Below are 9317 nucleotides of genomic sequence, written 5' to 3' on the forward strand. Positions count from 1 at the left end.
TTTAAAAATTTAAAACATACCCAAAAATAAAAAAATCAAAAAGTCCTACTAATAAATGATTTTTGTAAAAATATATAAGAAAAAAAAAAAAGGTTTGGAAATCCCTAGAAAGCATAGAAACCTTTGATGAATGGAGCTGAAAACATTAAACTATCAAAATAATAAGAGTAGCTGATCCACTTGCCAGAGAAATTTAGAGAACCGTAGAAGCTTTTTTTTTCTTTCCCCTTTCACGGTACTCTCTTGTTCTGTTCTTCTCGCACTTTGTCTCTTCCTTTTTTTCGTCTCTTATTTTTGTCCCTAAAACCCATGCTATGTATGCTGATTTTGATTCAAAAAATATATTTTTTTCTTATTTTAAAAGATATCACACCAAAGTTTCTTCTTTTGTTATTGCTGCAAAATTTTCAGGGCTTTTGGGTTTGTGGGTTCTGTTTAATTTCATGGGATTCTTTGCTTTTGTGGCATGCCATGCTCAGTTGCTGTTAATTTTGTGACATTATTTATTTCTTAGTTATACTTTTTAATTTTCTTTCATCCTTATGTATATAATTTGTTGTGAGCATAGAATTAGTTAGCTGTATTACTTGCTAATAGCTTGCTTTTAGTTGTGATTGAACATTTTGTCAATGTGTTCTTGTTGGTTGATTTACCTGTTTGTATCAAACTTTTGGAGATTTTATTCATATTTCTTCATTTTGATAGCACCCTTTATTTGTTTTCAGTGATTTTCCACCTACCATGAAGAAGACAATGCCATGGAGTGATGAGGATGATGACTCCTCGGGTGACGAGTCGCCGGCTTCGCATTCCGATTCTGACAACGATAATGAAGCCAGTGGGAAGAAATCAAAAGGTATTTGATTGAATGAATTGGTGACATGTATGATGAAGTTCTGATCTTATGAAAAGTTCTTGATTGAATGATAGGTGCAGATTGTATCTAGGCTGAATCTACGTGTCACACTGTGACTCCCTTCATTTCAAACTAAAAGGTCGATTTGAATGAATGATAGGTGCAGATTGTACAAATTGCATACTAGAAAAATTAAAACGACTTGTCAATATGAAATGGAGGGAGTAGATTCTGAAGAGTATCCTAGTTTTGTTGAAAGATGAATGTGGCAATGCACATAGATGGTTGTTATGATTATGTACAAAAACTGTGTTTCGAGCTGTGCGACGGTTGTAAATATCCCAACATATATATTATTCACAATGTATCTCATGGTTTTATTCTCTATATTTGCTTCAACTCTATCGTGTGTATCAACTTCCATTCTAGTTGTGAAACCTTGATATGGTTCTTTCAGGTTTTGTTTTGAATATTTCTGAGCACAAAAACAAAAAAATGGAACATTCCTTGATGATCATATCGTTGTTGGCAACTGATAGAGTAGAATTTCTCATGGTATGTTCTAACCAAACATACCCTAAAGTTGAGAGATGGTTGAGAGACAATTTATGGAAGAGAGGTTGCACAATTTGATGATGCTGCATTGTCAGATAGGTTGTTTCTTCTTGTTAATGTGGATAGTGATTAATAATCTAGTGATAATGTTGAGGATAATTGCATACCAAGCAATTACTGATGACTATATAATTATGGTCTTCCAGAGGATGTTACGTTACCTAATGTCGTGATCCATGTCGTGAAATGTTAGATTACCTATTAGAAGAATTGATTGAGATCTATACATGCATAAAAAGGATTGATAAATGTGAGTATACAATCAACTATGACAAATGTGATTCCAGTTATGGTTTCTTTAGCTTCTAGAATAACAGATATTTGGGCAAATTATGACGACCTTCACTCAGGTTTGGCGAAATTCATCGTGATTCTCATCTATTTGTCTAGGTGACATTGACCTTTCTGATCTTACTGTCTTGTTTATAGGGTCTTAGTATCATATTATAAAAAATACGAAAGTATCAAGTGTATTACTACTCAAATCTATGGATAGGATAATCAATAATGTGTGATTTTAGAAAGAAGTTGGATTTCACGAAACCTGGGGAGACGCCGGTATAATTCGCCCTAGATATTTTCAATTGAACTTAAATGAGAAACATTGGGATCTTTAGCACGATTGGTGAGTGTTGTTGGTTCATGAAGTTCCTAGTTTCCATAACCAATATTATTATTATTGCTTCATACTTGGTGCTTTTAAAAAGTTGACATATTGAAATTTGCTCACTATTTCGATTGCAATATGATTTTTCTGTACATGTCTGCAGGAAAATCTGGGAAGCTGAAAAGTGCTGCAATTGATTTTGAAGCTCTGAGGCGGCATGGATATAAAGGTGGACCGTCGGTATTGAGGATACCCCCGCCGAAAGAAGTCGACACAAAGCAGGATTGGTCTTGGTCCACTGGAAAAGACAAGCGTGACAACAAGGAAACTGAAGAATCGTACGAACAGCGACAGAAAACAAGAGAGGCTATATCGATTGGAGAGCAGCTGGCGACTGTTCAGACTCGGAATGATAAGAAGAATCTTTCATTCTTTTAGAAGGAAAAGAGGAAAAGAGAACTTGGTCAGGCAAGTAGAGGGAAAAGTTATGTTGAAGAAGAGAAGAGGTTGTTGAGGGAAAGTGGTATATATTCTGGTTTTGATTCTTGATTTGCTAGGGTAGAATCCACTTCATCATGTAGAAAAAAGTTCACTATCATCTGTGGTTTTTGACAAAATACAGAAGCAAAAAGGAAGACTGGAAAAGGCGTGAGTTGAAGAAGAGGGCAAAGGGAAAGGTCTGCGAGTTTGACGGTGTTGTAGTTGGTTGGTATGCATGTTGAGGTTGGTGAACGAATCTTTCTGTGGGAGAGGAGGCTGAGACCCTGCAACAGCAGCGGCGGGTTTTGCCTTAGGAGTCGTGTTTAACCGAAGCACGACGCTGTGTTTGCTTTTGATTTTACCTACTTAGTGTTTCGGTGGAATAACTGATGCGTTTTCAAACTTTGGTTCGAGTTGTGGATCTCTTGGTAATGTGAAGGCTGATGAGGTTTTCGAAGACACCGTTACTGTTGTTGCTTGAGCTTTGAGAAGTCCTTCATTGTTTAAGGTCTCTAAAGATGGTTAGTTTTGGGTAACTTAATCACTTTATAGAGTTTCAATTTTTCTTTTTTATTTGTAAATAATGTCTGATTTCAACAGATATGATGAGGAGGCAATATTCTTTGATGAATCTATTTTAGAAATGCAAAACGAAAGCAATTGGAGTCCAAGGCATTGGATGTAAGTCTTTATGCTACCTTCTAATTGCTTTATTGATTTATTTTTATTCATTTAGATTAAATTTGAATACTAGCAACAAGTGTGGTTTGAATAATTCTGTAATCCAGTATTCTAAAATCTTAAGCTAAGCAAATGAATTCAATCATATAAAACTAACAATGCAGCAATATTCTTTAATCTAAAAAAGTGCTATTATGCTTGCTCTTTTGTTATTACTTTCTATAATTTAGCATTCTATCTAAACACATGATAATTAGTTTAATTACTTGCTCTTCTTTCAGTTTATACTCACCAAATAAAGGAATGCAAGGAAAATTTTATAAATGAAGCTCATCAGAAATTGAAGGTTAGTTTATTTGCTTTTGTATTAATAAGTATTTTTTAAGGGGATAGGTTATATTGGTTAGTGGTTACTTTTAGGTAGAGAGGGCTGATGTGTTAGTGTAATTTGAACTTATTATTCTTATTATAGTAGATATTATAATTATGCATTTGGCCTTTCTTTTATTAATTAATATGTTTCTTTGCTAATCTATTCGGATTTAATTTTTTCGTTCTATTGATAAGGTTCTTGCTAATTTGCTTTTTTTTTTTTCTATTGATATTTGATATAGTGAAGTTTTGCTTAAGGAGTTTCTTGCAAAGTATGTTAATGATAAGAAATAATATTTTGGCTCTCCAAAAATGATCTCTGTTTGATAGAAAGTACCAAATATGGTGTTTTTTGTTTTAGAATTTATTTGTGGAGTTTAATTCCTTTGCTTTTGCAGTGCAAAGATTTTCATTATTATTATTATTATTATTATTATTATTATTATTATTATTAAACCTGTCTTTAGGATTTGACTTAGAAAGAAGGAAAAAAAAAGGATAGAACAATACTATGAAAAAGAACTAATAGGATTACCATGTCGGCTTCCCTATCATGAAAAGCTCCTGCCTGCTTAAGTGTTTTCTCCTAACTAATGAAAAAGGATAATCTAACATTAGTACATGGTTTATCCCTTTAGATTTTAATAATATATTTTTGTATTTATATGAGGATGTCTCATCTCTTTTGTTTCTCTTTTTGATAAAATCTTTTTCTATAAAAGAAAATAATAATTATTTACTGTTTTGTTTGTGTACTGTGCAGATTGCAAATCTTTTGGATTGCACTTCATGGTCAGGGGATGGACCAAGGCTAATGGATGCTTTTACTCAAGGTTCTCTGCAAGTAGGACCAGTTGGTGGATTCGAGTTTTAGTCATCTGATATATCTTTGCCATAATGATTTAATTTATGTCATATTAAAATAGAAATTCTCATTGTAATGGCTTTTTATGTAAATGAAGCTTATTGAAGGAGGATGTGAAGCTCCAATCCACACAGTAACTCACCTTTCTTTATATTTATTTTAGACTAACTATGAATTGTGTATTTGTTCACTCCGTGCATACATCTTTGATTGATGATTTCTTTTACTACAGATTCTTTTAGTATTCAGCTACCACATGTTGGAGACAGTAGGTTCTTCTATGGCATCCCCTCATTGAGTTTTCAGAAATATCTCAGGAACTGAAGATAATATACACGTATGAGGTTTCATGATTTCTCAACCACTCCTAATTTGATTTTATTTGATTTGCTGTGCCTTAACTTTGTTATGAACATACCTATTAAGAGAGTCTCATTGATATTATCATTATCTCCCCTTTGGCAAAGGATGATGCGGAGTTGGGGTGAGGTTCAAATAGCAACCGTGCCATTTGTATTAAGATCAGAGTTTACTCTGACCTGCCCATAAAATTTGTTCCTAATATTTTATTGTTGGATAGCTTACTGTATTTGTCTTTTATTAATTATATTGCTGATTTTTTACTGTTTTCATGTCTTATGTCAGTTCTTAGACATTGAGATTATAAGAATTCATTTATTTGTTGTGTACTTATCTAATTTGTAGAATTGTTGTACACAGAAGTGAACCAGTTTTCAATTTTGATTATTTGTGAGCAAAGTTTGTAAAATAAAGAGTGAAGAAGCTGGAAATATTCTTTCGTCACAATCCCATCCCAACTCCTTTGTTCTACCAAAAGTATCCCTTTTTTAATTATTTTCACTTTCTTTTCCATAGTTTGCAATATCATACTAATAATATTTGTTAATTTTTGCAGAAGAAAGTGCTGGGCTTCATTTCCAAGTGTTTGGTACCCACTAGCATCTTTAAATATGTAAGTAGTCAGAGGAACTTCCTCAAATCTTATATAGTTATATGAATTTTTTTAGATAATATTTATATTTGATTGGATGGTTAGGAGAAAATATGTAGGTATTAGTTACAACTTTTCATGTGATTTAATGATGTAAAAGTTCATTTTCTCTGCATTTATTTATTTATATTTTGTTTCAACTTGAGTTGTTCTTTCTTGGAAAAAATAAAAGAATGTGAATGAATTGGGTATGTGATGCAATGGTATTTGTTGTTAACATTCACCGGGTGGTTCGTTGCACAAATAAGGAGGATGATTCAGAGTGAAAAATAGGAGAAGCTAATAATAAGGAGATTGGAGTGACTGATGGATTGGAGTAGGGGCAGGTTGTTACTGTTGATTTAGGCGTCGGAAGAGATCAGAGATGAAAAAAATAAGTGGATACATAGAATGTGTTGATGAGGTTAAGTCCTTTCCAGACTTTTTTTAACCTTAAATACAAACCTAAAAGTAGAATAACAATCTTTTGCATTAGGATCTGAAAAAAAGCATTCCTTTTTTAAATAAAAAACAAAAAGACTACGTTACGTTGAGGAAGATATGGTAACTTTTCAATAAGGAATATTTAAAAGAAAAGGTTGCTATGTCTATCTTTAATTACTTAATACTTTAAATTAGTAACAATATTTTTTTGGTATGTTATATTAATATTAAGTAATATGTCTTGAGGCAGCACTTTAATGGCTTCAAAAGTTAGATGATGTATTTAGTATTAAGTTCTCTTTGAATAGTTTTAAGTTTCGATGACTTTTATAAAACTGTTGCATGTGTTTCATGAGCATCTTGGATATGTAATTAATTGTAGGACTTCTTCAGATTTCATCTAATTATGATAGCAAACTAACAAGAACCAAGAGTAAAACAAAATCAATTTGCCTTCATTGACACTTCATGAATTTGAAAAGTACCAAGAATGCACGTAAAAGATGGCAGATATGTGGGAAAAAAAAAGGAAATTGATAGCATATTTTGTGTTCAAGTTTTCATATTATGAAGCTATTTAATTGCTTGCTATATATTTGTGTTTAGGGTTAACGTCATGGGTGCTATGTTGAACACATTAACAAAATAATAATATTGTAAAGTATATTTTGAGTCTTTTGATATCTGTAATAAGTTGGTGCCCCCTTTTGGTTTAACCCTCCTGTTCTTAAACATTGAACATCTAATGTTGTGATTGACCTACAATTATAAAATTTGTTCTAAACATTTTGTTGTTGAATAGCTTACCGTATTTGTCTTCTATTAACTATATTGCTGATTTTTTTACTTTTATGTCTTATGTAATTTTTTAAACAGGGAGGATCTGAGATTTTGATTGACTTGCAACTAAAATTTTAGGTCTCTAATTATTTGTAGGAAAAACAGCAGCCAAAGATATAGAAAAGGATTGACAAATGTGTAAAAGAAAAACAAATGTCGGAATTTGCTTCTTTGTGTTTGCTTATAAGACTCTGATTGGAACTATGTTAGCATAATTGTCCAAAATTTAACTGGCAGTTTTCTTCTATGCCTCAACATCAATAAACTTTGTATTTTTTATGCTAGAGTAATATATTTTGTGATAGGGTTTTATATCTTCTATTGAATATGCAGAGCTAAAGAAGCAAAAAGATTTTGAAACAAAGAATGAAAATTGATGAGCAGAAGCTTTGGTACCCTCACCATACTGTTTTTTCTTTTGTTAAAAACATATCTTAATTTCTTATATACATTTTTTTGTTAAGCTTTGGCTGTAAAATTATGGCACACAAGTTTGATTTGTTGGGTTAGTATTATAAAAATCTCATCAATAATTCTTTTTTGCTTTTGGTGCACCCATTTTTTTTAACCTGCGATTATTTCTTAATGTTTGTAGGTATTACTAAAAAGTATCATAGCTCAAAAGTTGAGAAGCAGTAGGGATCAAACAAGCTCATATTCAATTACTATTGTTAAGGAGTTAGGAAAAATCATTGTTTTTAACCTGTGTTGCTCATGTGATAGAATAGATATTCCTCCTATAATGTTTTCCATCAAGAACATTTTGATGGACTAGTAGGGAGGATGAGAGAATATTTTTTTGAAGATTCTAAAGATGCTACCAGTTTATAAAAACTACAGAAGAAAAAAGCAGCACAATTATTTATTCAAAGAACTAAAAGAAAATATTTGTTTCACTAGATATGAGGCATTGACAACTAAAGTAGTCGATGATTTATATGATTTATACTTTAAGGCACTACACTTTATTCTCTTTTTTGTGTGTGTGTAAGGATATTAGCATTTGCTTGAATATTGATTTGTGTTACTTTAATAGATTAGGCAATTATATGTGCTTAAATAGAACAAATGTTGATTATATTGTATCAGTTACTGTATTAAGTAATTACACATTTCAACTGTTGCGTTTATTTTTAAGGTACAGAAATTCACTTTGATATTGGTCTACGTTGTCTTGAATTTTGTTAAAGCTTTCAATTTTATTCTATGCCTAAAATAATTTGTTCTTCCATATAAATTTTATCAGAGTTGTTATAATGCCAGGTGCATGTAATATATATAAGTAGAAATTAATGTAATTTTTTAATATCTATGTGAAACATGCTATTTATTTTCATTTCTAAGTGAAAATAATTGTCTTACCGCATATTCAATTTCAAATGCAAAAGTATAACATTACATCTTTATACGAAATTGAATGTTTAATATTTTAAAAAATATTAATTAATCTCGATGACTTAACTACAATATTTTTTTTTTATATTTACAGACCAATAAATCATAGCAATAAATATCAAATATATATGAATAATAGTTAGTGTACTAAAATGAAATTCTAAATATTTAAACGGTAAAAATTCTCGCGTTAAATATATAAATAATCAATTCTAAGTATAATAAATCGATATGCCTTAAATTATACCACATTAATCAATTATAAATTATACCACATTAATCAATGTAAGAGTATAATATAATTTATCTGATTTATAACTAGAATTAACGACTCATCAATATACATTTTACTTGGTTTAATAAAAGGGAAGTGCTAGGGGAACAATGAAAATTTTGAACAATATGAACAACCACCAATCAAATGAAAATACACTACACTCTAATTTAATGCTACTAATTAAATTTATTCTTTTAACCCTATTAATTCACATTGTTTACACATTGTTCAAAAATCTTGTTGGTTACCTATACTTTTCCTTAATAAAAATACAAACTTTAGCAATAAACTAACTTCTTTTCAAATTTAACGAGGTACTTCAATAATTTATATAACTTTTTAAGTATTAATACTTTTTGCAGAATATCTTACATAGATAATTATAGAGATAAACAAATAAATAATTATAAAAAATAACAAAAGTCCATCACAGAATTATTTAAATATTTTAAGCAAAATGGTTACAATACAAACACGGATTTGGATCCTCTAAAATTTGAATTTCACTTTAGAGAGTAAAGTGTGATCTTCTACCCTTGAATAATTTCTCTTTCATATTTATTATTGGTCCCACTTATAAAATTAATGGTGAGAGATCACACTTTATTCTCTAAAGTGAAATTCAAACTTGAGAGGATCCAAATCCATACAAACACTACTACTACGTGCGCGTATGTGCGGAGGCTTTTGCTAGTTGTTATACAGATATAGATATAGATACCGAAATGGACATATATACTCTCGGATTTTGTTTGGGCCGAGTCCAATACTGAGCCCAAGTTGAGCTGAGTACGACAAAGGAAAAGGAAACGCCATGACCGAAAAAAAGAGAAAGGAAAAGAAAAAGGAAAAGTAAGAGAAGGAGTTGGTGTTGGAGAAGAGGAAGAAGAAGAC

At 31.0% G+C, this 9317-nt stretch overlaps 1 pseudogene; it reads left to right on the forward strand.

Moving 5' to 3' along the window:
* LOC107618112 lies at positions 245–7534 on the forward strand (annotated as a pseudogene).

This window comes from Arachis ipaensis, chromosome B09, assembly GCF_000816755.2.
Source record: "Arachis ipaensis cultivar K30076 chromosome B09, Araip1.1, whole genome shotgun sequence".
In the NCBI taxonomy this organism is placed as follows: Eukaryota; Viridiplantae; Streptophyta; class Magnoliopsida; order Fabales; family Fabaceae; genus Arachis; species Arachis ipaensis.